This window comes from Amblyomma maculatum, chromosome 10, assembly GCF_055883805.1.
Source record: "Amblyomma maculatum isolate TAMU_Amacu chromosome 10, ASM5588380v1, whole genome shotgun sequence".
NCBI classification, from domain to species: domain Eukaryota; kingdom Metazoa; phylum Arthropoda; class Arachnida; order Ixodida; family Ixodidae; genus Amblyomma; species Amblyomma maculatum.
In genome coordinates, this window is record NC_139353.1 from 62,621,627 (window position 1) to 62,648,715 (window position 27,089).

A 27,089-nucleotide genomic window follows, 5' to 3' on the forward strand; every position below is an offset into this window, starting at 1 on the left:
TGTTTGTAGGTGTGGGTTACGTCATCATTATGTAATCCTGGCCCGTAGCTCGGCACCCTGTATCTGCTTGCACCATCAGCAGTGGGTTTCGCGGAGCGCATCGCCCAGCTGTTCCCCAGCCTGCCAGACCTCGCCCCGAAAGGTCCCACTCTTTGTCACTTGCAAACTGCTTCATACCCGACACCTGCACATAATTTTTCCGAGCCTGTGAGGCTTCAGACTGTCTACGCTGATGCCAGCACCTACAGAAATTTTTTTTTTTTACGTGGATGTACAGTACTCCTCTTGGAGTTATTCTTGGAGTTAGACCTCGTGTATAACAAAAGCGAGATCAGGGGTTTTAATCTTTTTGACCATGCCCAAGCTGTGTTGAAAGCTTCATTGTGTTATTCTTTCTTGTGGATGTTTGGTACATTTCTTCTTGATGGACACAAAGGAATACTTGGATAAGTCTTTGTTCATACTAGATTTCATGCGTAAGCTCTTGTAATGCAGACATGCATTCTTGTGTATTATATGACAGAATTTTACCTTCTTTTACGCGTGCATTGTACAGCCTCTTTGTATAGTTTTTTTCTCAACTTGTATCTAACGGAGCAAGAACCAGTGAGGGTATTCGTGGATTTTTCTCTATTTAAACCACTCGTAGCGTGCACTGCATCCATGGCTATTCAGATGTGGAAGGAGTTACTCGGATGAGCTTACTATTTTAGTGCAACCATTGTTAGTTTGAGGCAGCAGTAGTGACATGCTCGCCAGACGGCAGGGAGTGATAGCTGCACCACATAGAAATTTATAAGCAATGGAAAACTTCACAGCCTCGGCCTCAGATTCTGCTTCAGATGCATCCAGGTCAGCCTCCTTGGGGTCTTCCTTATTCACAATGGTACCTCTCATAGAGAGAGGTGCACGCTGTTGCGTCATAACTCATTCACATGTTCGGTTATCACCAGCGATGTTCGTGGAGCTACTTCTTATAGGCCCATTGTCCTTCTTTCTCAGCTCTACCATGTCAGCAGTTTGCTGTGGCTGCAGATGCCTTCCTCTGCAGCAGTCCTGCTTGTGTTTGACCAGTTGAGCAAGGATATACGCTGCTAAGTCTGGACCTCAGCCTCTGGCCCATGAACGCTTGAACACCGACCCTCTTCCAAGGGTGCAGACCTGTAACTCTGTAATTCATTGCACTGATGTCTTGTTGAGAATGCGTTTTACAATTTGCACCCCTTTCTCTTCTAGGTCATTAGAGCAGGGAAAATAGGGAATGGAGGTTAAATGCTGAAAGTCATATTTTGCGGCAAATTGTCAGAATTCCCTTCACGTCAATTGTGGGCTGTTGTCACTGTTGACTTCCAGGGGTGTGCCTTGCCAAGCAAACATCCTACCCAACGCTGCTATGGCAGTTTGCGCTATGGTATCTCGAAGTCGCTCCACTTCACAAAAATTACAGAGCGCATCGTATGCTATTACATATATGGATTGCCGCTGTACTCGAACAGATTAGCTCCTACCTGTGCCCAGGGCATTTGTGGAACTTCTCGCATGAGCAAGGGTTTCTTTGGCTGCTAGTAGGTAAATTGTTAGCAAACATGGCTACCATAAATCAATGTTGCAATCTCAGTAGAGAGGCCTGGCCCAAAGATCAGTCCTCTAGCCCAGGCCTTGCTTTTGTTGTTGCTAAGGTGGCCATCATGGATTGCTTCTAGCATTTTTTTTTTCCGCATGGTACGGGGAATGACTACTTTTGTTCCTTTAAACAGTACACCGGCAACCTCCGTCAGCTCACCAGCAAAGTGGCTGTAAGGCTGAAGCAATGACAGACCTTTGAAGCAACGTACCACTTCTGCCGCTTCAGGGTTCTCTGCAGTTTCACGAACAAGTTGTGATCTGCTGGCATCGCCGACAAGGTGCACCTTGACTGCATGCGTCTCCACGTCCACCAGCTCGATACTGCCGGCCTTGCTTGCGGATAGGGCTCTGGGCTGTAAGTCTGACACCACTAACTTCTTTCCTGGGGACATACTGTAGATGGAAGTCATATCTCATCAGCCTTATAAAAAAAATACTGCAAACGGGGTGGCATATCCCCAACACTTTTCTGCGCAGTTATATTGAGAGGCTTATAGTGATTTTCTATTTGAACTGTTGACCGTAAACAAAATGGTAAAATTTTTGCAAACTAAGTGGGACCGCCAAAGGCTCTTTTTCATTTTGTGAGTATCGCGTTTCAGCTCGGGAAAAAGAAGCAAGAACGCATAGGCAATCTACCACCACACTTCAAGATGGTTTTCTTAACTTGCTGCCCTAAGCCCGTACTGAGAGGCATCACTTGACACCTTCACAGGTTTTGCTGAGTCAAGCAGGGCAAAAACGACTTGAGCACAAGTGAGCTTTTAGCACCTCCCACTCAGCCTGATGTGCATTAGTCCACTCGAAGATTCCGTCATCCTGCACCAAGGTAGTACCGGTAGCAGACAGGTTGGGCAAATATTTTTCGAAAATAATTTATCAACCGTAATCTCCTCTGCACATCAGTCTTAGTAGTCGGTAGTGGGAAGTCATCAATGCTTTGAACTAGTGATGGGCTCGGAGAAATGTCTTTGCTGCTGATCACATCATCAAGGAGATCGATTTGCTTTTGGCCCAGGTTACATTTGCTTCGGTTGAAATTGAATCCCTTATTCTTGGTCCTTTCCAGCACTGCCTGCCACCTTTTGGCATGCTCTTCTCGTGTCCTGCCCCTCTAGGATCTGACACATGGTCTGAAATACCTCTGAGGCCTAATGGCAGCCGAAGCTATACTGGCACCTTCTGAAAGGTGTTGCAAAGCTACATATCATTGTGGTTTCAGAGTCAGTGGCATCTGATGGAAACCTGAATTGGCGTTTCACCCGCTTATTTGTGGCTCTAGGGTATAGGCAAATCCTGAGTTGCCCATCCTTCTTCAAAGCAGTGACCAAGGGACTCGCCCTGTATTTTGGCTCCTGCACCTTCTTGGTTATGTTGGCCTCTGACAAGCGCTTAGACTTCTGCTGTAGATGTCGTAGCAGTGTCTTTGAGACCTGACGAGGTGTTTGTACTATGGGGGCAGCTCCATCCCTGAGGACCATGTGGTACGTCTATTTGTGTACCCATACCATGGAATACCTCCAGATACTCCGACACTGCATCGTGAAGACCCAGAATGGGAGTGTGGAATTTCCTGACGATGGAGAATTCGACAACCTGCTCCATTTTATTGCAGGCCACTAACAACTGTGTTTCACAAACATGTGCAATTGCCTCACCATTGTAATTGTGCAGATTTGTCGGGCTCTTGGGATTTGGCACTTTTTACCGCACCCATGTCCAACATGACAATGGCAAAAGGTTCACTTGCACCCTTTTATCATTTTTAAGTGAGTGTCAATACCTTTTTTTTTTCTCTCTTTTTCTTTTTTGCATTTTTTTTGCACTGTCAGGCAAGCAGGTCCTTTGTGAGCGTAGGCGCAGTTGTCGCAGTGTTGTCTGGTCACCGCTTATGGGTGTATCTTCTGTTTCCTGCAGCCTTGATTCACATAGTGAATCGCTTGCTCTTGTTTTCTCCACATCTTATTCTGCTTAGTCGATAACTCGTCATTCTTGCGCATGTCAACCGCATTCTCCAGGGTTAAATCCTTTTTGCAATGCAGTCTTTTTTGGAGGTTCTTATTTGTGGTTTCGTTTAGGATTTTGTCTCAAATCGTGGTATATCCAGACTGCCGAATTTGCATGCTTGGGCTTTCAGCTGTGAATCCCGGTAAAATTGCTCGAGCGACTCACCCTCAGCCTGTTCTCGTATGCGAAAGACGAAACGCTGTTAGGTCTTATTTTTTTTTGGCAAACAGTATTCATGGAACTTGATCAGCATAAGTTCGAAGTTAGGCTGGCCTTCCACTCCGAACGTGTTGTATATGTTGACGGCTTCTTCACCAGCCGCATGCAATAGCAGCACTGTCTTTTGTGCGTCGTCGCTTCTTGCTACTATTGGTTCCATGGTGGCTGCAGTGTTTTCAGTCCTTTTGTCTCAGTGGCATCTTTGTTACTTTTGACACCATGTATGGCAAATCGACAAAACACACAAGGAGCGTGCAGTGTGAAAAGCGCAGTTTACTTGGCGCCCACGGCATACATATTTAGTGGCACTCATTTTGCTCCCTGGTTGCTGGCTCAACTGCTACAAAGTGCTACCCAGCCAATGCTGGCAAGTAATTGCGAATGAAAACACTTTGTTTTCATTTGCTGCATTCATCTATGGTGGTTGAGCCACTGCCTGAATGCCGCTTGCTAATGCCAAAAGAGAGGCTGTTGTGGCAGCTTGTATGAAATCATTCAGGGTGCCCTGATGACTCAAGGAAGGCACTGGAAAGGGAACCCACTTATCTTGAGCATGATCCAGCTGTTAGCACTGGCAAAGTGGAATAACTAGCTTTAGACTAGGCTTTCTACAATAGTGTTCTTTTAAAGAAAATAAAACCCCGTGAAGAGTGCAGTGTTCCTGTTAATAAATGCAGGTGGCTAAGCTTAAAAAAAAAAAAAAAAAAAAAAATTCTGGTTCGTGTATGAGCCATCCAAAAGAGTTGCAACTGTCTAGGATATACGTGCAGAATGTAGAGAGCTAATAACCAGTTGCGCCTCTGTGTACAGGATTGTGTACCCTGCCATCTAGCAGCTGCTTCTTATATGAAATGAGTGGTCTGTTGCACGACCCGTCTCGAGGGAGAGCACGCTCTTTACGGCCTTTCAACCCTCTCCACACCTAGGTGGGGTTGCCACCACCTCACTGCTCCGCGTCTGCTGCTTCCATTCACCCGCATGGAAGGCGTGTGCTCGCTCCCCGCCCCTCTCTCATAGATTGCAACCTGCAAGGCCTTGCATTCTGGTCCTTACGATTCGCAGAAAGGCTGTGTAATCAGTCTAATATTTGCTACATGTCAGGAATAAAATGCAGATAAATTCTGTGCCCGGGCACTCCCCTCAGTGTGTCTGCATCACGACCTACTGTATACAGTAGGTCGTGGTCTGCATGGTGTTCTCATGAGCCACTGGATGTATGACTGGCATCAAAGCTTTTACATGGAGATGGAGAAACTAGGAAGAAGTGCCGTGTAAATGGCATCTCTTCCTATACTTTACACACTTGTCAAAAGGAATGTCCGATACAGCAAGCAGAATGCAGTCTATGAAATGCAAGGATCTGAACTCAGCGGGAATATTACTGGCCCAGTCTTCCTTCACGTCAAACACACTCCCCACCCGCATCACCATATTTCTTGCTATTTTTTCGTAGGATGGCATTTAACTGAACCAAAACCAAAACTATAAGCACAGAGAAGTGCATACCCTGCTGAATAATCCAGTATACATTTTATGCACAATTCCATATACTAGCTTTTTGTGCACGAAGGACTAAACATGACTTAAATGGGCCAATGGCACACCAGTGGTGCCAACGAGGTTGTTTTTATTTTCTAGCAACACACACTTTTCTCGAAACCGGTCAGCGTTTTAGCATGTGACTGCAGTTCTGCGGACCGATACGAAAAAGCTTTGTAAGAAACGATAGCACTGCGCAGCAGGGGCGACACATGCATTTCGAGGAGCCGTTACGGTCTCCATTCTATCTCTCTATTGAAGCATCTGTACGCCCTGTGCATCCTCGACGGCCATAAACCACCTCCCCTCTCAGAACCCAAAGAGCTAGCGCATCTGGGTAATAGTCGTCACCTAGATTGTGCACACCAACACACACAGTGCTCAGTGATGGCCATTCTGGCACCGCGGGGCATCCCACCAGACATGCATGACAAAAGGGGGGGGGGGGGGGGGGATTCAGCAAGCTAAGGGAAGGGAAGGAATGACCGAAACGGCTGACAAGATGTTAGGCGGCGCCGTAGCCTCCTAACTTAACAGTGTGGCACTTCCGAATAAATCTCTAAATTGTCACAGCATGCGCCATCTATTTCCGCATATTGATTTTTGTTGTTCAAGAGATTGCCCAATTAGTGAGATATTACCCAGTTACATATGGCTCTCAGGTGCTTTACTTCAGCATTCGCAGAACTAAAATAACAAGAGAGCTGCACTCATATTTCGAACTACAAAATATTGTAACCCTCTGGAAGTCTTATAAAAGTGTTTTATTGTTCTATTTGGCTGGTTGAAATATTGGTAAACAGCATTTACTGTGGCACAAGTGATTGCCCAGGGTGTGCATGCAGAAGGCGCAAAGATTATTTTACACTCAGTTGCTTGTAAAATTTGGTCATTGCTAAAAGCATGCTGCATTGTTGTTTTGTACTCACGGTTATTAGCGTTGGTGTCGAGAAAAGATATATGTTTTAGGACAGCATGGTTTTTCGAGACCCCGCTTTCTGTGGCTGGTCATGGCATGAAAGTCATAATGTGTAAAAAAGTGTGCCTGGTGACAGAAACATGTGGTTTATGTGGCCACAGTGGGGCACTTTTTCCCTCACTGAGAGGGGCATAGCATAACCATGCTTTTGGAATTCTGCCGACGACTTCCAACTCATGACACACTTCGTGTAAAACATGAACAGAATGGCAGCGAGTAGAACGAGTGTAAGAGCTTGATCTTCGTGACCGTGCTCTAAATTTTGGTCTGCGCTTGTTTTGTGCTTTCGTTTCACAAAGTTTGGTACTTCCTGCTTTGTGGGTTATAAAAGAATGTCTGAGTTAGCCTGTGTTGTTACTGCATTCCATGCATCAGCTCTTTTAATGTAGACATGCGTCCTTGTGTTCACACAGTAGAGTTTCACCTGCTTTTATGTGTGCATTGTGCAGTTTGTCTGGGTGATGTCTTTGTTGGAGCTCATCCTTAAAGGGCCAGCAACCACCCTTGCTGTCAGACGCATATCTTGTGCAGACTACCACAGACTACATGCATTGCATACATGGGTACTCAGATAAGGGAGGGGTTACTCGAGTGAACTTACTAGGTTTGCTCAGCCATTGGTAGTTGGAGGCAGCAGCATCATGCTCACCAGACTACAGGGAGAGATAGCTTCATCGTATTCAAATTCATCTGCAGTAAGAAACTTCAGACTTGAAATTATTGCAGTAAAGTAGGCCTTTTTGAAACAGTATGCAACTTAGTTTTGCTCTGAAGATATATTTCTTCCTAGGGTTAAATTTCTGACTTCAAAATGCAGTGGCATCTCATTGATACAGTTTTTACATAGATCAGAAATAATAATAATAATAATAATAATAATAATAATAATAATAATAATAATAATAATAATAATTGGTTCATGGGAAAGGAAAGGTGTGTTATCTGTCACACTTGCTCTGTGGACACCTGAACCATGCCTTAAGGGAAGGAAGAAAGGTGGGAATGAAAGTGGAAAGAGATAATGGTGTGCCGTAGTGGAGGCCTCTGGAATAATTTTGACCACCTGAGGATCTTTCACTGACATAGTACGCACACGGACGCCTCTTCCTTTCAACTCCATCGAAACGAGCCGCTGGTGGTCAGGATCAAAAGCATATCGGAAAATCATGTTATCCAAAACAGGCCTAAAGAAGACTGCAACTCATGCTAGGCATAGAACTTGTTTTGATGCTGCTCTTTGGAATAATTCATCACTTGCTGGACAAAATTTTTGTTTATGCATGTTCAAAAGCAAACTTTTCGAAACTCGTAAAAACCAGTCGCAGTTTCATCGCTGAGCTCTGTGCCTGTATCAAAGTTGCAAAGAGCTTCTAAATCTTAGAGTGTGCCTTTAGTTGTCGCTGGCTGACGATTGCTGCTGATGTCCCCCACGTCTCGGTTGCTATTGTCGACGCTCTCACCTTCAGCGGTAACATTTGTTATGTCACATCTTGGACAGGGCGCAATTCACATGTCGCCAGGTTATTGTACGCCCTCTTTCAGAGACTCATCCACGTTGAGGTAACCTCAGTCCAGGATGTCAAGCTCGATGCCGTCATCTTGATTGACCAACGTGATGTTAGGCGCACAAAAAAATTACTTGCACTTTTTAGCTGTTTGCAATGATTTCCAGTTTTGCAAGATCCCATGACATTGCCACATTCGTTTCGGTCTTGGCTAAAAAGCAGCTGACTAACCTCCTGAAATGAAGCTTCGATATTGTTTTTTATAATTTCCACGTCCAGAGGCTGCAAGTGACTGGTGCAAATAGGCGACAAGGAAACCGCCTTCACATTTTGCAACCACAAAATATCAACAAGGTGCGTGGCACAATTGCGAAGAAACATAAGAATTTTCCTATTCCTATTACGCATCCTGGCATACAGAATGGTGAGGAACTCTTATGAAAAAGTCCGTGGTCATCCAAGCCTTCTTATTCACCTTGTAGATGACAGGAAGGCACACGTTGTGCAAGAAGCAGTGTAGTTTCCAGAATTTTGGTCACAGTGAGTTTAAGTTTCCTATCTGCGCTGCAGCGCAATACTGTCACTCTTTCCGTGCTTTTTCTTCCTGCTTGGCAAATTCAAAAGCCAGTTGTAAACAATACTCTACTTTGCGAGGAACTGTCTTGTACAACAGCCCTTGCCATTTCTTGAAACACTGTCACTGCCTGCCTGATGCTTGAAAATCGTCAATTCCCAAAGACACTTCTTTCTCATCCGCTTTCGTGTGAACAACTGTCCCTTCAACGGTGATGCCCAGTACTCTTGCTTGTTTTAAAAACTCCAAGAGGATCTCTTCTATCTTGTCATGCTATGCACCCCTTGTTTGCTTCACATCAGTGTCAAAGACTTGGACCTGCTTCCTAATTTCATTACACCTGGTGACGATAGTGTTTTGCATCGACTTGTGCCAACGAAGCTGTTTCTTTTGCAAATTTTCAACTGCTTTTGAAAGGATGTCAAGCTTTTCTTTTCTTTTAGGGTTAATGCTTTGTGCTTTTGGGACGTTGTGAAATGCATCTTGGCAGAGAAAGAATACAACAAGCTGCGTGACCTGCAATGTCAACATCTTTGTCCAGTCACTGGTATAACCTAGGTCGTGTGACTTCAATGCGAATACCATGCAAGAACGGTGCGTGCACAGCACAGTCGCAGTCGCAAAGCAGATGATGAGAGGCAAAGGGAGATAAAAGGCACAAAATCCTCAGGTGTGTCCTTAGACACTGAAGGTCTAAGGACCTTTGAGTTCAGATTGGTAGTTCCGGCTACCTGACACTGAAAGTTTGGTCTCCTAGCTGTTTGTCTGTGAAAGCAACCATCAGTGCGAGCGAACTGGGTAAGCAACACACAGTAGTTTCCTTTACAGAGATAATTAAGAAACGAATTAACAACTTTTTTATATATGGCGCTGCCAGGAATGTGCATCAATAAGAGATGCGTACTATACTGGTCATGCTTGCCCCTTGCACACAGTGGTATAAGTTCGCTCTTCCTTGAAGTGGTGTGGTTGGCATGCTTGCGACTCTAGTACCTTTTGAAGTCACATTCTGTGCTCATCTTCCCAAGCCTGTTTTACACATGTGCTTGTGTGCATGCTGACGGTGTGGCACAGCGAGGGGCATAAAATATACTGAAGAATATTTTTACTTGCAATTGCAACACAGCAGTGACAGGGACTAGATGAGAAGAACACAAACACAAGCGCTTGTGTTTGTGTTCTTCTTGTCTCGCCCCTGTCACTGCTGTGCTGCTATTTCCAGTATGTAAAACTAATTAGCCGGTCTCTACGTGTAAAGAATTGTAATAAACCCAGGCAGTAAGTTAGGGATGTGCAGATTACTTGAGAGAGAAAATTACTCGATTTTAATAAGATACCTATCAGTTATCACCTAAACATCGATAATCGGTCACAACCTTTACCGCTACTGCAGTTGCTATTATTTCCCACCAGGACTTTTTCGCTACCTCTTGGAGCTCATTTCTAAACCACGAGAATTTTATAGGCCTTTCGCGACCATGTTATCCGAACAGATGGCATTATATAATCATAATTTTCTTACAAAAATGCATTGCGTCTATAGGTTGTTGGCTGGGACTGAAAAAAAAAACTATTCCGAAAAACGTAATAAGCGGAACCATATCAACAAGATTCCACAATGTTTGGACTCGCTCGGGTCTTGAAGCATTAGTTGAGTGCACGCGTCCTTGTGCTTACACAAGCAGTATATTTTGCAGAGTATTTTGCGAAATGCCACAAGACAGGCTGTTGTGTCAGGATTGAAAAAACCATTCAGTGTGCGATGATGACTCAAGGAAGGCACTGAAAAAGAAGCTATTTATCCTAAGCATGATGCAGCTGTTAGCATGGATGACTAGCTTTAGCCTTGGCTTTGTACAGCTATATACAGCAATTTTCTACAGCAAAGTAGAAAGATAGGCTTGAAAATCAATATGCAGAAGACTAAGGTAATGTTCAACAGCCTCGGGAAGGAACGGCAGTTTATGTTAGGTAGTGAAGCACTGGAAGTAGTAGACGAATATGTCAACTTAGGACAGGTAGTAACCGCAGATCCGGACCATGAAAAGGAAATAACAAGAAGAATAAGATTGAGATGGAGTGCATTTGGCAAGCACTCGCAGGTTATGACTAGCAGCTTACCGGTATCGCTCAAGAGGAAAGTATACAACAGTGTCATCTTACCTGTACTCACCTATGGGGCTGAAACGTGGAGACTAACCAAGAGGGTTGTACTTAAGTTGAGGACAACACAGAGGGCTATGAAACGAAATATGGTAAAGGTAACATTAAGAGATAGGAAGCGTGCAGATTGGGTCAGAGAAATAACTGAAGTTACCGACATTCTAGTGGAAATCAAGAAGAAATGGGCATGGGCAGGACATGTAGTGCGAAGAGAGGATAACCGATGGTCGCTTAGGGTAACAAACTGGATTCGAAGGGAAGGAAAGCGTAGCAGGGAGCGGCAGAAAGTTAGGTAGGCGGATGAGGTTAAGCAGTTCGCACAGGTCAGGAGGATGCAGCTAGCACATAACAGGGTTAATTGGAGAAATATGAGAGAGGTCTTTGCCCTGCAGTGGGTATAGTCAGGCTGATGATGATTCTAAAGAAATAAGGCTTCCCTTAAGAGTGCAATGCTTCCATTGAGTAATTCAGCTGCCTCAGCTAAAGAATGCAACTTGGTCCACATTTGTACCATACAAAGGAGTTGAAACTGTCTAAGATGTGCGTGTGGAATGTAATGAGTACAAGCTTCCCCCGGCCTGGCGCCCAGCTATCACAGGGGTGCGCGCTTGGAAGAGGCTCCGCAAATCCCGCTGCCCTCCTTCTGGGGCAAAATAGTTTTGAACACTTCAGCCTACAAAATTGGCTCGAATTACCGTATTTCACGGGGTTTAACACTGAAAACGAGTCATGTCCTGCACACGCGAAAACTCGAGAAAAACCTTGAAGTTTCAAGTGCGAAATGCTTCAAACCAGCGTGTCAAAAGACGTAAAGGCTCACTGTCACTGATGAAGTGCACTTCTCAGAGAATCACTGCAGTCCTGGGCAAGTCTGTATTTCTGGCTGTCTGACTGTGCGAGAAAAAAGGGAATGGGCTTTTGCCGCGCGAGGCGGACCTATTGTTGTCCGAGGGCGGAACGGATCACTGACCCATTGGCGCAACTACTTGGGACCTATGACCCCTTTCCCAAGCATTTCACCCTGAAGAGCTGAGCACCAGGCCGGGGGAAAGCTTGTACCCATTGAAAGCCGGTGGGTACCCGGTGGCACAGGGGATCAAACCTGGTACCTCCCAAATACGAGGCGGATGCTCATTATGCCATTTTGTATGAAGTTCTCCGATCTAGCAGCTGCTTCTTGAATTTTGTGGGCTCTAGCTAGTAGTGGTTTAATTGCTTCAGAGCGATTAGCATTCTTCAGCTTTGAAAAAGCATGCTATTTTACCCCCACTAGCAAATCCAGCAAAGAATATTAAAAACAAAATTTGGCAGCCACTGAAGCTCCACTTGGCCCAACTCTGGGGATTTTCCTAACGTTTTGAGATTTTACTGAAATTTTCACATTGCATTCCCGACAATTTTCTGGAAATTTGTGCCTAATGCGTGCAAAAAAAGTGGTTGAGAAGGAAAATTTTGCTAGAAGTGACATTTTTTTTTTTTTTCAGGTTTACATTTTTTATGAAGCTCAAGTGCTCCGTCACACGGCCAATAATGTCCGTCGGACGTCCGGTTAGAGTCCACACGTCCGGAGCCGGAGCGGGACGACCGCCGGAAGAACGAAACACATCCGAAAACGGATCATCCGAATTGGGACATAAACCGGTAGGAACGAAACCGGTAGGAACGAAACACAGCCGAAAACGGACATCCGTATTGGGGTGTCCGTAGGATTTACGAGGGATCATCTTTCTCGGATCAACATTCAATTATTTCAGAAAAATAGTCTCTCGATACAGACCTCAACCGAACCCGTGCTCATCAGTTCATGTGTGGACACTGGTGGGCACTCATTAGTGGAACGGGCTACCAAGGGAATTCCGACCTGAGCGCACTCATAACATCAATGTATCAGTGAAAAAGCAATAATCCTTACCAGTCATTGCAATTTATATCAAGTTATCAATAGTCGTGTTTTCTCGCGAAAAGCTATCCATTTAAGAAGCTGTCAGGGCAGTTCTGCGTTGTTCAGCAGTGCACTGGCCTTTTCGCACCACTCGATCGTTGGACGCGCTCACAGCGCTCTGATCCTAATTACTACATTTATGATGTCACTAACCGCAAAGAAACGTCCTCAGTTTATAAACTTCAATCGCACATGCATTGAGCCAGCGCTTCGAACGCACTATAACTATGGTATATTGAATATATTTATGGTAGCCACCATAATATATTATCGACGTTTTATCCGCCATGTTTGTTTACATATCATAGATGGCTTCGACTTGTCTTGGCCGGCGTTGCTGCGACCCGGTTGGAATAGGCCGGCGTTGCTGCGACCCGGTTGGAATAAGCTAGAAGCTTGGTGCAACCGGGTGAAAATAAGCAAACCGTTATTGCAACCCATGGATTGGCTTGGCTTTGTTTATTATTTTCGGATTGGTGTTTTTGCAGGAAAGCCCAAGGCAGATCACGTGTCGTGTGTTTGTAAACGACGTTTGGAATGTGTGGTCGTGTGAATCGCGATTTTTGCGTCGTGCACATTTCGTGCCTCAGTGCTCATCTTGCAGTTTCTTCATGGATTACGTTAGTAACGACAGAGGCGATAAACGCAGTAGAGGCTTCGTGCATCCACGGAAGTTGAAAGAGTGCTCCTACCTGCGGACCCCGTCGGTCTCTCCGTTCATTCTGCAACAAATCATATTTGCGTGTTGCTTCATGAACAGGGCGTCTTGGATTTATTTTTGACGCATGAATGGTGCACAGTGTGGCATACTAGAAACCAAGAGCGTATGTAAAAGGCCTGTGTATGGGGATCGTGATTTGGTTTGTGCTGCCATGGAAGAAGAATATTCTCAACGTGTAGGTGGTCTTGGCTTTCGTTTTGAAGGTTGCGGTGTTTATGTAATCACCGTATGTGATCGCTTGGCTGATTCTGGAAGGATGTTTATGTGCTCTTTCTTTTGCAATGCCGGGCACTCCAGTTAAAACGGGTCTTTTCGAAGCTGCGAGCAGTTTTCCCAAAACTGCCTTAGCAAAAGGACACTTCTATTTCGCGTTATTCACGAGGTGTGCGCGTTCGCGTAGTGTACAAGAGTGTGTAAAAAATATTTAGCATTTACCCGTTCCTACGTTCCCTGAATCGCACAGGGTATAGGCACTAAGATGGAGCCGAAATGGTGCCTTTCGCCCTCAATATATCCCAATATTAACTTCGAAAAAAATATCCAGCAGGTTCGGCACTCGATTTTCTTTTACCGCTTTTCCCAAGTTGCGTCGCCTGTCTGCACGCATTTTTCACGTTGCCCGCATTCTGCTGAAGCTGCCTGAATTGAACAAACCTCTATCCACTAGTTTGATCCAAGGCTTTCTGACCGACCGCTCGCGGTTTGTTACTGCTAATACCCAGTCCTCTTTTTCAAAGTTTTCTTTCAGCTATGTGTTCCACAAAGCACTGTCCCTTACTCTTAACGATCTCCCTTCAGTAACTTCTACCATCCACATTTTAGTTGATGACTGTGTACTTCGCTGCTCTGTAACCAACTCGTCCGACGCTTCTGCCTTATATCTATATCTAATTCACATACAATAGTGATGTGGCCTCCGTTCCTGAGAAGCTTTATACTGTTGATTTCTTCTCACCACTGCCAAAACAACACATCCTACTTACAAAATTAACACGTACTACTTTTTCAAAGAATTCGTTTAAGTACCTTGGTGTTCACCTCACTAATGGCTTAACATTGTCTTGCCTTGTAAGCCATGTAACTAATTACTCTAATAGAACTGTTGGATACCTCTATCGTAACCTACCCATGGCTGGCACCTTCTTGTGTAAAATTACTATATTACAAAATTCTTGTGTGATCACAACTTTAATATACCAATCATATAGTTGATCCACACTACTGTAACTTCACTGAACCTTATGAGCCTGTTCAAAACCATGCCACCAGTTTCATTCCCTCGAATACTCCTTCAGCATCTCTGCCATGAAATCTCCGTTACAGTCTCTGTTCTCGTCACTGTACTTCATGCCCCTGCCTTTATCACAAGCTTTTCATACAAGACCTCATGGCAGTCGTCTCGGCTAACCTGTGTATAGAACACCTCGCACAGGTCATCGTAAAAGTGGCGTTTCACCGCATGCCCGCACAACTACATTTCATGAGTCATTCTTCGCAAGCACTGTTCACAACTGGAATCATCCCTCATCAGTGATCCTGTAAGCTTCAATACTGCCATCGAAGAACCTGTCTAATCATAGCCATGTATACCACTAGCCTGTCGCCATTTATCACTGTGCACAAGCCCATTCCTTCTGTAAAGTCTTGCATTAGGACCTCTGAGGTATCAATAAACATATAAATAAAAGCATGGTTGATAAAGATTCCTTACAATATGGGAACTGTGATTATGTTCGGCAGAAATATATATATATGTAACTGGATCATGTTGAACGGTGTTAAGCTTGAGCTTGGCACAATTGTCTTTCCTGTGATATTGAACTTAGAAATTAGGATACTGAGTGATAACACTGACATGGTGGTAGACTGAACTTAGAATTTGATTGCAGTATTCCTTTCTTTGCATTCATCCTAAATGCAGGGGTGGAAGTGCTGCTTCATTCTGCTCCAGCCTGCTTTCCCTGCTACAAACTTGCTCCAACTCGACTGCATCAATGTTCTGACATTAAATTTAGTGGAGCACGGTTTTGCCGCACAGTGGGCCATTACTGGTTTGACAGCAAGAACCGCAATCCGAGACAATTAAGTTAAGCGACTATGAGAAGCGCAGCTGGGCAATGGTCTGTTATGAGTTCTGTATACAGGGTATGTGGTTGGTGTAGTCAAAACGATGGCAGCACACCGGTAATGCATCTCACCCGAGCATAATACATATAAAATTTTAATATTACTTTTAGTATGCAGCATAATGTTTGCTTATAAGCAAATTTGAGGAATTCGTTACGGAAAATGTTCTGTGCACTTGATATAGCACCTACTCCCGGCCTTTTGAATCGCCTGTGGTGAAAGAAATGAGATCAGCGAGTGAAGCAGGCGCACCAAACTACTATGAGGTAGCGAAGCACTGGAAGTGGTAGACGAATATGTTTACTTAGGACAGGTAGTAACCGCAGATCTAGATCATGAAAGGGAAATAACTAGAAGAATAAGATTGGGATGGAGTGGATTTGGTAAGTATTCTCAGATTATGACTAGTATCTTACCGGTATTGCTCAAGAGGAAGGTATACAGCAGTTGCATCTTACACTTACTCACCTATGGAGCTGAAACATGGAGGCTAACGAAAAGGGTTCTATTTAAGTTGAGGACAACGCAGATGACTATGGAATGAAAAATGGAGGTGTAACATTAAAAAATAGGAAGCACATAGAGTGAGTGAGAGAAATAACTTGAGTTAATTACATTCTAGTGGAAATCAAGAAGATGAAATGGGCATGGGCAGGGCATGTAATGCGTAGAGAGGACAACCGATGTTCGCTTAGGGTAATAAACGATTCCAAGGGAAGCAAATCGTCGCAGGGGACAGCAGAAAGTTAGGTGAGCGGATGAGGTTAAAAAGTTTGCAGGAGTAAAGTGGATGCAGCTAGCACAGGTAGAGGAGTATGGGAGAGGCCTTCACCCTGCAGTTGGTATAGTCTGGCCGATGATGACTATGAGCCATTGGAAACTTGTCCAGCTGCAACGAACTACACGGTTTGTTTGTAGCGATTCTGCTGTGAATACAAGCAGGTGCTTCACCATCTAGCCTGTTATGCCTACGACAGACAAAAGCACACTTGGAACTCTTATGGAGGTGATGCCACTTAGGTGCCAGTCACTAAATGTGTTTTCAAAAGTGTTGGAAAGTCATACAGGGCCTATCGCCAGTGTGTTGAAACTAAGATAGCTCAAGCAATAATTTGAGCAGCCACAGAGGGCCATAAAGTAATGAATTTGAAGGGGAAAAAGGCTATACTTAAAGTGCCACCTATCTTCCCTGAAGGCGTTACTGGCCAGTACCCAGAAATTTATCGGCACAGGCGCACGATCAAAAAGAATATGCACAAGATAGAAAGCAGAAATGTACTGTTGATTGATGTGAACTTCAAACTAGTGGCAATACTTGAGTGCATCAAAGTGGTGAAGTCTACCTTTGAATCTTACAAAACAGTTAAATCTCTTAGTTAAACGATCTTCAATTATGAAGTGTAGAAGGCAGCATTCCATTTGCTGCTATTTAACCCTTTGACTGGTTTTGCCGTACAGGTGCTGCGGCTGCATGCCGTCCCGCGGCGTTTTTGCAGTACGGGTATTGCGCTAAACGCATAGCGTTTGAAATAGTTCGACATTGGAGGTGATTTATTTTTTTTTCGGAATATTCGACAGTCAGAGAGTTAAGTGAGGAAGCTAGAATTCTATTATTAAAAGCGAGTCTAGAATCTTGCTCCAAGACATAATGTGATTGCTCCAAAACTCTAGTTTTATTGCTTCAAAGCTGCTCCGAAGTTACTTTATTACTGCTCCCTGAGCTGTTCTAAAATGCTTGAGCCTGCTTCCACCTGTGTAAATATGATTACTTTTTTCCACTGTATGGCGCTTCAATCAAGAAAAAGCTCGATTATAATTTCTTTTCCGTGTTTTTTTGTTTGTGTGACTAAACTATTTAAACTAATATTCTGCCTTAAGGTCTAAACCAACTTAATAATCTCCTTAATAATAAGCGAAGCATATAAGCAGAAGGAGCGATCATTTTCACTTTGACATTAGATGTTGCAGAAAGTAAAGTTCATCATGGTTGACAGCAAAGTCTTATTCATTGTAATAAATTTATGGCTGTATCAATACTTGTGCATGTTACTTTTGGAATGAGGTCTTTGAGATTGAGATGTGGTCAGAGGTAGGGAGATGAACACAGCACTGACTGTCAACTGAGGTTTATTGCAAAACGGAGGAATTTATGCACATTTTCATGACATGTGACTCAGCCGAAGTCAAAACGTCATATACACGTATACCAGTTTTCTCTCCTAACAAAGCATTGACAAAAAAAAAAAGTAACAATAAACAAGAAATCACAAAAATCCAAAACGCAAGTGAAGTAGTATACACCATGAGCAAGCACATGCCTCACCGCTAAACATTCGATGAAGACAAATGAAAAAGCCAGGTTGAGCTGTATATGGGCTTCTGTTGTCAAAATGTAAAGTATGAAGGAGCAGGATTAAGTCGTGTCGTTAGCCTTAAAAGCCACCAGATATAGAACCGAAAACTGCCATACAAGAAAAGATATAACATACTAAGCATTTTGAGTAAGCCTACGCTACTTACAGGATCTCAAGTTCTTTTTCACTGAGCATTATCGAAGGTGCATTGATGCACAAGCCCTTTTTCTGTTTGATGTCTCTTGCCTCCAGAATCTCTCTTGTAATCTGCTTGTTGCTTCTACCAATAATCTTTGTTTTGTGAAGCCCAGTGCTTAAAGTCTGGCTCAATCGGAGGGGGTCTGTAGTGATTCTAGCATTGGTGGAAAGGGAAATAGAGAAAGTGGCTGGTTGCCTGTTTTGCAAATTGTTTTATACAAAGGGGAGAAATCATCATTTTTCTCCATCTCTGGTTTTTATTAATACTCAATGTGAAACTGTTGTAACGGTAGAGAAAAAATCTTCCAATTACACCACTGACAAGAACAAAACAATGGTTACCTGGTTTGTATTCTTACAGTCCTCATGCTTGAATTCAAGCTTGTGGGGATCTCGGACCCCTCTTAAATATTATGGGGGGGGGGTCTCTGACTCACCCCCTGGCTTTAAGCCCTGTAGAAGCCAGCGCATACAACCTGTGCACCTGCTGCAGTGCAAAGCAACGTTTCCTTCGCAGATGTTTCTTTTTCGCAAGTTTTTCATAGGTATAATTGTGTTCTCAGAGCCGTTCATTGAGGCATCTACCCGTTTGTCCAATGTAACGTTTCCCACAGCTTAATGGGATCTCATACACCACACCTGTGCTGCAGGGTACAAATAAAGTCTGGTGTTTTATGCTACATGCGTGTCGCTGCACACCACAAGTTTGAGTGATCCTACAAAGCTTCGATAGCTTTTCCGAAGCTGTAAAAACTACTCCGATATTTACTTTTTTGCCTATTCGTTTCAAATCATGCGATATGCTATGCAGATAGGGTATTGCAACCAGATTTTGTTGTTGTATTCTGTCCACTGTGTTAGGCATAGCTTCCTTGCTGTTTGTTTTCATTTCTTTATAGGTTCCTTCAGCAACTGAGATGACACCATGTTCCCGATAGCCGGCTTCTTTCAACCTGTCAATTTGACGAATGAAGCTGCTTTCCAGGCATTTTCGAGATTATCTCATTCTTCTTTTGACACCTCTTCCTTTCTTCTGTCACTAAATCTCATGTCAAACGTAAAATGGGAACAAATTTTCTCACCATCCTGGCACATTTCATTTTCCTCACTTTGTTTCCCGACCTGGTGGGCTTGGCTAGTCTTGCATCAGCTGATGGACTGGTTGGCCTTGGTGACCCATACTCAGGACATTCTCGGTGCCTAATACTCCGTGTCATTAAAGTTTCTTCCTCCTTCTCCCAGTGCATTTCTTTCTTTACCGTTTCCACCTAAAGCATCTTGTCCCAACTATATCTCTCATTTGCATTAACCTAGAACACTGCTTTTCCTTTGCACCATTGCCATTCAGTCCCCCATTCATCTTGACTCTCCTCTTTTTAATTGGTGTACCTGACTGGAGTCCTCCATGTCAAAGTGACAGATGGCCCTGGTTCTACAAGTTGCAAACCTCTTTGGCACTCATTTTTGTAGCCAAATAAAGTTTATTACTACTACTTCTACTAGGTCTTGAAGTACAGTTTAAAGAGTTGAGGAAAGGTCTACAGGGACCAGCATAGCTGAGAGCGAAACTTAAACAACACAATTAGACCTTAAACGTGGGTCATTTTATTTTGCAGTTCATAACTTATATTTTGGATAGTTCCAATGAAGCTCTGAATGGTCGCTTTTGATCGTGCTTCTATACCTTAACATTTCTAACTGAAGGTATGAATGCATTCTAGAAAAGAAAGCAAAAGCCTTCAGGGCTAGGCTTTTTTTGTGCTTCTAAGTGTTGCAATTTTTTAGAAAAATTTGGCATTGGCAGAACAGCCAAGTTGAGTATTAAATTTGGGTAAAATGAATTCTGCTTTAACCATACACTCTAAAATTGCCCAGTACTCTTGCTGAATTTTGGGGGTGCTATTAAAATCACTTGTTTTGACATTTCAAAAGCCTTTTTCCGTTTCTTCTTTGGCTGCATATACTGCAGCTAAGTCTCTTGATTTTAAGCGAGTATCTCAATTTTAAGCCACTTTTGATGACTCAGTACTCGCGCCGTTTCCTTTCTTAGAAATTTTTGCCTCAAATTCAAGTTAGTTTTTTATTTCATACAAAGAGGAAGCAGCCACAGTTAAGCAATTACTGTAAGTGTCTTGATGAGCTGGCCCATCAGGTGATGAGGAATGCTTTGTATATACTGATTCACTAAATGAGAAGCATGGGCATGTTCAACTCAAATAAAATTAGCTACCTTTTCTTAATCTTTAAAAAGAATTTGATACAGTGACCCTTAAGATTTTAACTACCAAACTGATCTACTTAATTGTCTTCTGCTGTCCATTTATTGCTATTCTTATGAATTTTTGCATCAGAATAAACAACCAAATCAAACCTGGTGACAATGTATCAGTAAAGGGGGTTGTAAAGGGTGGGGTTTATTCCATCTCCCATACTTTTTTCCTTAATTTAATAACACAAGCCCCAAAATTTAAACTTCCACGAGTTTGTCCTTCTAGAATGAACAAATTATGTCACTAAGTGTTCTGACAATGCAGTTTCAGTGAATAAGAATCTGTTGACACCATGCAGGGGGTCATGCCGACGCCCATGTCAGTATCTATATCAGTGTAAACTTTCCCAAAACATAATTCTGTTGGCGTATTTAGCGCAAGAAATTTTTATGCGCGGGCTAAATTGAAGCCACTGTGATGATCGAGCACGTACCTGGCCATAACCTCCTCTATTTTTTCGAAAAAATAGAGGAGGCTATGACCTGGCTCTCTTATGAGCCCGTTTCATATGTGCGGGTATACCTTGCTCTCGAAGCTTGCCGTCCCTCCTGTGCGCTACGAAGGAGCAAGTGACAACTTCGGAGCAGTACGCTGCCATCTACGCTACCTGCTCGGGTAGTTTCGGCCGTACACAGGCGAAACCGAAACTATACAGCGGGTGAGCGCAAATCGCCACGCTAGTCATGCATGCTGAATACGCGCCACGCACCGCCGCGGGTGTCACTCCTTTCATTATGTTCGGGAGCGCCCGGGAGGAATGGCTAGCGAAGCGATCGTACAACGTACACCCGTACATATATATGCCGCGCGCACTAAATTATCCTCGACTGAGAGGTTTCGTTTTCTGCCATGCGCGGCCTAAATTCATGTGCTAAAAGCGGGGACGATAATGGTGTTTCCAAAATTTAAAAAACTAATATAGATGTTATAATTGCGACCTCAGCAAACCTATAGCTGTTAGTAAATGAGGCGCTAGTGCGCATGACTAGTTAAAAAGCATTATCAGTTATATACCAGCGCCTGCTTAATTAATTGTTATCGCACCGCATACACGGGCACAATTAAAAGCCTCCAGCCGAACCAACCCGTGAAACTGCATGTTAATTCTGCAATGCCCGCAGTCCCGGCATAGTTTCTTTTTTCACGACTCGCACCCGCAGCAGCGGAGGCTGCAACGAATTGCATGCCGCCCGTAAGCGTGTGCGTGCTTCGTCGATCGGCATTGCAGTGCACCGTTGTGATCATTTAAGAGCCAACAGATCCCGTACGTCTTTGTTGGCCAGCGTGTATAAACGAACTGTCTGGCGACTCGAGCAGGGTAAGCCATGCTAATTCGACCAGGAGGCGACTTCGTGCCAGGAATTGCATGGTTGCGATTTTATAGAAAGTCGAGATTGAATTGCGATGGCCCAGTGGAAGCTAGGTGGAACGGGACTGCATGGCCATGTCGCAAAAACGTAGCAGCCGCGGGCAAAACCAAGCACCCAACAACGCAACAGTGTCTTCTGCAGTCCCCCCCCCCCCCCCCCCTCCCCCGTTGTGCTGGTGCAGTTGGCGTACTCGACTTCTGTGTCCAAGGGTGTGGGATTCAATCCTGACTGGGGTGACTGCTTTTCGATGGGAGCGAATACTAACAAGGCGCCCGCGTGTACTGCGCGGTACGGTAAAACCCCAGCTAGATGGTCGAAATTCTCGGAGCCTTCCACTATATACGGCGTATGTCATAGCCTGATCGAGTTGCTTCGGGACCTCATTAAACCAAACCAAACCATCTTTTGCAGTGCAGTTTAATTCGTCCCCCACCTCGCATACACAGCATATGTAACGCGACTCATTCGAACATTTGACCTCGATAGCTATTATTCGAACTGAAGTGGAAGCGCGAATTTTCATGTGGCACTTGATCTCAGTGCGTGGTTATGCATATGTTTGTTGTGAACATAAAATATGGAAAAAGAAGTAAATTTTTTTTACTATATATTTTGCGCGGCCGGATTTACAAGCAATGGTATATCCAGCAGCCAAATGACCATTTATATCGAACAATTTGTTCAAATTATTCCATGTTGGTCTCTAACAAATCCAGTGCTAAAGATATGCATCAGAGTGAATCGCCGAACTTTCATCCTCTGATGTGCTCTTTATTCGCTTCGCCGGTTACGCGACTGCCATAGGGCTGCGCTGTAAACTAAAGTCGATAAAATATTTTATGTGCTCAATTTGTAGAGATGGCTTACCTGCTTATAGTGCAGTAATCAGCGAAAATTGATGGCCATTAGCAACCAAACTGGAAAGAGGGTTGAATCCATGCCGCGGAGGGCGTGGCGTCGCTAGGAGAGTCGACGGCGACGATGCGCCGGCCGACAGCTGCCAGTCGATGACCAGACGCATAGCATGCTTGGTTTGTAAAGGTGACCACTGCACAAGTGCTGCCGATACTTTATGTCGCAGTCGACAAGAAAGAAGTGAAAGCGATTAAGTTGACTTACGTTGCACTCTCTCCAGGCGTTTTAATTGAGCAGTAGCCCGTCCATGTTTGGTGTCAGTGCTGCGTTTTCATTTTTAGTATCAACCAAGCAGCTCGATTAGATCACTATTAATTGTGTGGGAGTATATATGACAAACACTAAGTGATGACTAGATATATCAAATTTTCTTTATTAAAAATAGTAGTTGGCAGGGCCCTTACCTGCAGGTATACTTAAAGCCTGATAGCATCTGGTTTAAGCACCCTTCCATATATATTTCATGGAAATCAGGTTAAGCCTAGCTGAGTCCACTTAGAAAGGTACCCTCTCGCAAAACATGGCTCGCACTTATAGAAACTAGCAGATGTCGTCCTTGCATGATGGAAACTGGCAGCTTGAAATATGAAATCTATGTGTGCCAGGAGGAATTCTATGTAATATTAAGCATTGCAATACTTTGCTTGAAAGCATGTGCTTTTTTTTTTTTTTTGCTCATTAGTTTCATTCACAGTGCACATGGGGTGTCCACTCGGAGACATTTACTCTATTTTCCTTTTCCAAAAGCTTGCTTCGTCCCCGACAGAGTACTGCCAATTTTTTCACTGTTTTAAGCTAAGAAAATTTCTCACTGCAAAATTGGAAAGTGTGCCAAGTAATTAAGTAAGGCAACAATGCTATGCTTCAGAATACTCAGGCTACTGGGGCATTAAGCTGAAAGTTTCATCATTAAAATCTTGTCAAACATGAGGATAGTCCGAAACTGAATTGATAAACTACTGATGTTAATACTGCATTTATGGTTCCAAAAATGGCTGGGATCACACGTGTATGCTGATGGTACAGTGTAGCAACTTTTGCTGTTATACGTACCTTAATTACTATTTCTCAATTTTTTGGAACGCTGTCATCTTGACAATGCTTTTTTAACTGCCAATTTTACTTACAATTACTGTGCCTAAAGGTGTGGGAAAGGTTATACCAGAAACTGAAATACACCTGAATTGAGCAAATGCAACAAATATTTGGGGGCACTTCAGCACCACTGTTAAGGAAAACATGCCACAGCATTTACGACTCCTGTATCCTCATCCCTGTACATTTAGTTAGCTACTTGTTGATTCACCGATATTAGTTTGCGCTTTTATCGCACACACCAATTTGTAAAATTACTAATTACCACATTATGTAAATGAACTCCCAACTCGCACATCTGACTTGGGATTCTGAAAGGCAACAAGTTTTTCTCATGTCAAAGGAGCTGGACCATACCATGGTCCCCATATCACACAGACCAATCCATCCAGTCATACTATCTGCCACTCATCCTTGTCGCTCAAATTGCCTTCTTTTTGGTAAATATGGCCTTTTAATGCAGTCACATTAAATTAGGCGAGGGCTTCAACTATTGTTACATAAAGAATTACTGCACACGCTTATTTTTATGCACTTTTAGTATGCTGCCTCACCATCCCAGTAGCATAGAGGTACAGCAATAGTGTATTAAGCGGGTATCCAAGGTTAGCATCTCATTGCTACAAGTATGTCACCTCGCTATTGAACACAATTCACTTTGAAGGGCCAAGATTTCAATATTTTAGTAAAGTGATTAGCACTGCCAAATGTTTGAGCATTACATGAGGTGACAGTATGGGTGTAAGTATCCCACAGACAAGGGCATTGCAATTAAGAAAGTTGCTGCTCATCTGCAAAATACTGAATCAAACCAATCTTATGCAATTCAACAAACACCGCCCACTTTGCCTTTTTGTCATCAGTCCCTGTCTGCAGTTCGAAACATCTTCATTGGGCTTACCTCTAAAAATTGTCTACGAAACATATCTGTGAACTTTTCTTACTTCACTAGTTTTGCGGATTATTTCCAGTCTCAAAGGGAATAACAAATACATGTGGTTCTATGACACATACAGTAAATGCCTTTCTAAGTAGGTTACAAAAGGGAAGTAATGCAGAAGGTAGGCAGTCTAAACATAAATGAATGTGTCAACATGGTGTTTTGGCACTGGAGTGTTTATTACTCCAATCATGTGCGTTAATAATGAATGAAAAGGCACATAAGTAGGAATACTTTATTTTGACACAGAAGCTTTGGCCAACGTGTGTGTGTGTTGCCATTACGCTCGTAAGTGAAGTGCAGACTTGTGAGTACATTGTTGAGCCAGTAGCACAGGGAGCAGTCAACTTGGGCCAGGGAATGCCATGCTTTGAAAGGTGGGCAGCTGTTGTGATCTCTCGACTAGTATCAGTCACGTGCAGGATCGGCTGTCATAGGGAGAAAAAACAAAAGAATGCAAGCTCAGAACAATAACAAAACACCCAGAGAAACTCAGAGACGTACCAAATTTAAACAAAAAGATAACAGGACTGCAGACTATGCAGCAGCTCATATATTCTAATAGTGGATTTGCATATGGTCACTACACCCTCAAAAAGGAAAGAAGCACAAATGCTGAATTCATGACTTGTCAAGTGCACCCTGTAGCATAGCTCAAGAATGAGAAAAGCCATAACAGCGAAAAAGTTACCCTAAGTAAGGCCAGTACTAGTGCTCTCTGCATGCGCGTGACAATGTATCACTGCAGTGCACATGTACAGCAGAAATGGACACCATGGGTGGTAAAGAACTGATATGAAGTTAACACTGGCCGCTGACATCAGAACAGACAGCTGATTGTGCTTTGGTATAACGCAAGCGTGCGGGCTTTGGTAGGTTGTGAGGCATATAAATAAACGTTGAGACATCTTGAAAACCATGTGTGCACATTTTCATTTGCTGCTGCATCCAAGAAGTTCCGCTTGCACTGTTCATTAGACGACATGCGTTGCTCTTGGATTGTAGCGTTCGTCGACTACACAGCATGATTCCGGAATTGCGACTGACTCAGCTGTGAACATTTCATTTTTCTAAACTTGCGAAATCCTTCCTATGGGCTGTGAAAAGGAATGAGGAACTGTTCCACCGAAATGTAGTCGCTCGCCCTCTATAACGCACATGATGGCAGCCATAAGTCATTTTGTGCCAAACAGTAATTTCCATACAAGTAACAAAAAGTTCTCAAACTATGTGACAGGACCATAGCTATTTACTTTGAGGGTGGCCACAGCAAACAGGCAACAACCACAAGATGGCCAAATCGCTCACCGAACTACAGCACCACAACAGTTGCTACAATGCTAGCATCATAAAACCTCTGGCTGTCTTTGATATATGGTCCTCATCACAAATACACCAGTTCATGTTGTTAAGGAGGCTGTCCATGAGCATCATACTTCTCAAAGCAGCTAAAAAATATTGCAAACAGAGACCAACACTTGACTTTAAGTGCAGTAGCAGCACTACTAACATTCAGTGTGTTAGTGGAGTATAGACACCCTGAAAGAAACAGATAAGACAAAAATTCAATTATAAATTATTTAGTGGTTGAAGATAAAAACCAGGTGATGATATGTACAGAGCAATGTCTTGCATGTCGTTAACAAGCAAAATGCGACCAAGATTAGGTGCATATGCTCCTGTAAGATGAAGTGCTGCACTGGCCTAGCCCAAGCAGTGCGGGTACCTCCAGTCAAAACGCTTTCAAGTGCCATCATCCATGAGATGGTTGCCCAATAGCAATCGGAATTTTCATAATGCAGCGTTCCTTATCTTCGGCCAGCATTTTTCACTCTTCCCAATGGATGCAACCCTCCCCAAAACTCCAAATTGAAGACATCAATTCAGTCATGCAGAATTGGCAATAATGACCTGAACCACAAACCAACTTGGAGAGGTGGAAGTAGGCTCGAGCACTTTGAAGCTATAAAGCGGAAGTTTTGAAGCATTCAAATTGTTTTGGAGCACGTTCTAAAGTCAAATGATTTTATTAGCTGAATTTTTTATACCTGACATACCAAAATAACCTATTTGATTCCTTTTTATTCAAAGATCAATGCATTGGTGAAAATACAAGACTAACAGCCAAAACATGTACAGATGTTTAAAATAACACAAATGACCTTAGCAACAATTTGGAACAAACTAGCAGAAAATGCAATGCTTGTTTCTATACTTGATGCCCGAACGATAAGTTTGACTAAAAATATGACTCTTTTAGCTTGAGAAATGTGGACTATACCAATATGATGTGCTCAAGCACCACTGGACTAGTTCGGAGTTCACATCAATAAGCAGCATATTTCCACTCCCTATCTTGTGCACATAATTTTTTTTATCCATGCCTGTTCTGATAAAATTTCCAAGGCACTGGTCAGTAATCCCTTCAGTGAGGATAGATTGCACTCAAGGGTAGCCCTTTCCCCCTTCAGATGCCCTACTCCATGGCCTTCTGTCAGTAGCTTCTCACGTTTTCGCTTGAGTGGCACCGGAGCTTCCTTAATTT

General features: G+C 43.4%; 1 long non-coding RNA gene across 1 annotated transcript; it reads left to right on the forward strand.

The window, feature by feature from the left end:
* The first annotated feature begins 252 nt into the window (after nt 1-252).
* On the forward strand, nt 253-20,007 carry LOC146176671 (uncharacterized). Its single transcript, XR_014701550.1, has 3 exons — nt 253-1,981; nt 12,097-12,253; nt 18,854-20,007. It is a non-coding gene; the product is annotated as an uncharacterized LOC146176671 (long non-coding RNA).
* Nucleotides 20,008-27,089: the final 7,082 nt, after the last annotated feature.